A 2,596-nucleotide genomic window follows, 5' to 3' on the forward strand; every position below is an offset into this window, starting at 1 on the left:
GGGGGGGAGGGGGCCACCACAACATAGGGAACTTTATGAAAGGGTCGCGGCATGTGAAAGGTTGAGAACCATTGCTTTATGCTAACAAAGAAACCTCTGAAAATGAAATCAGGAAAACAATACCATCTCCTTTATCCACCAAAGGATGAAATACTTAGAAATAAATATAACCAGGGAGACCCAAAAATTGTACAATGAAAACTACAAAACACTACTACAAAAATCCAAAGAGACCCACACAAGTGGAAGAATATACCATACTCATGCATAGGAGGACCTAGCATAATGAAAATGTCAATATTACCTACAGCATTATACAGATATAACAATCTTCATCCATATTCCAACATCATCATTTTAAAATATGGAGAGTAATTACCAACTGTATGGAAAAGAAAGAAATTCTGGATAAACAAAGCATTACTAAAGAAGAAGAACAAAGTAAGAGGCCTCTCAGTTTCCAAACTCAAAACCTATTCAAAATTTTCCAAAGTCAAGGTAATAAAACAGACTTGCACTGGTGAAATGGTTGATATATAGGACAATCTAACAGAATTGAGAGCCCAACATTAAATTCATCCATCTACAGATCTTTGACAAAGGGCTGAAACACATTAAATTAGCAAGAGATAGTCTTTTAAACGAATAGAGCTTGAAAAATTTTATATATACATTTGCAGAAGAATGAACCAGGACCCATGTTGCATGCCATATGCTAAAACAAACTCAAGATGGATTAAGGCGCTATATGTAAAATCTAGACCTATAAAGGACATCAGTGGAAAAATAAGGACAAACTTACTAATCCTAATACATAGCATTAACACTCAATGAAAATAGAAAACACAAAAAAAACAACAGAAGATAGAATCAGCAACTGGGTTCTCCTAGAAATTAGAAATGTATGTGCACCAAAAGATTTTACCAAAAGACTAATAGGAGGATCCAAAGAGGATTGGGTAATCTATCAGACAAGGTACTGATTACTAAAAGTTATAGAACATGTCAACGCTTCTATAAGAAAAATACAATTGAACTTAAAAAATGGATGGAGGCAGTGAACTGACACTTCACTTAAGAGTACCTTCAAGCAATCAACAAACATATAAAGCAATGCTGGTGATCATTAGCTCTTGGATTGATGCAAATCAAAACAACAAGGCACTATCACCTCACCCTCAAATTAAAAAAAAAAAGCATACACAAAATAACCAATGCTGGTGAGAGTTGTAGATTGTAGACACACTGCAATCCTCGTACAGTACTAGTTGTATTAGTCTGGATAGACTAGAAAAACAAATTCATAGACACACATATGTGTATAAGAAAGAGCTTTATATACAAGAGCAATTGACTATTGAGAAAGCATCCCAGCCCAGTCCAGATCAAGTCCATAAGTCCCATATTAGCCCATATGTCTGGTGCCATTTATAGAGTCCTCTTCAAACTCATGCGACACATGTAATGACGCTGAATGCAGGAAGATCACAGCCAGTGGGTTAGAAGTCTTGTGGATCCAGTGGCATTTGTAAGCATCTCAGCGCTGAGATGTGTGTCTTCTGCCTCTAAGGAGGAAATAGCAGAGTTCGCAGAATCCTCAGGAGAGGGCCATGCCCACACAGAGGCTCCATTGCCTATATCCTGACTGACGAGCCAGAATCCACCCCTTCACTCTTAATCCTCTCAAGCCCCAAATTGACACCAGATTATGTAACTACCACACTAGTGTGATTGCATCTACTCTGGAAGGCAGTATGGTACTCCCTCAGAAAGTTGGGAATAGAAATGCCATATGAGCCAGCAATCCTTCTGCTTAGAATGCACTCTAGAGAAATAAGAGCTGGGCATTGAATAGAAACATGCATGGTCATGGTCATCGCAGCACTATTCACAACAACAAAAAGATGGGAATAACCAAAATGTCCATAAACTTTGCTATGTGCACACAATGGCATGCTACACAATGTTAAAGAATAATGATGAATCTGAAACGCCTCATTACATAATTTGTGATGGTTAGAGATAATGCCAACTCGATACTCCTAGGTAAAGCTAGGAGCAAAGCCCAACCTTTCAATTGGATCACAGCATAATGACACCTCTTGGGTTTCATAAGCCTTTTTCTGTAAGAGAGAGAGACCAAGCAGAGTAATATTCCCTTTGGCCCTTTGCCTCCTGCCAGAGCTGGATCTTGTGCTTCTTTCCTCCATCTCCTGTTGCTTTGCCGGCTGATCTCTAGAACCTTCAATGGACTACCTGATGGTGGATTCATTTGGCTGACTTCTGAGCTCTGCATCCACCAACCTGCGCCCCCCTCTCCCTGCCCCAGTTACTGTCTTTACTTCATCATCTGGCTTCATGTTCATCAGCATCCACAAGTCAGGAGAAGCCTGATTTGAACTGGACTGGATTTACCTATTTCTACAATTGTTTAAGCCATGTCTTGATATACAGTGAACCCTCGCCACTTTGCGCTTCGACTTCCACTATCACGGTTTTTGCGTAACAGCACCCACTGCCTACACCCGCTCCTTCAGAGGAAAAAGACGGCGACCCACCTGTAGAGTACATCCCTTAAGTCATTTCATAGGCTATT

This window comes from Echinops telfairi, unplaced genomic scaffold (assembly GCF_000313985.2).
Source record: "Echinops telfairi isolate 266 unplaced genomic scaffold, ASM31398v2 ScPeMD7_7469;HRSCAF=8507_0, whole genome shotgun sequence".
Classification (NCBI taxonomy): Eukaryota; Metazoa; Chordata; class Mammalia; order Afrosoricida; family Tenrecidae; genus Echinops; species Echinops telfairi.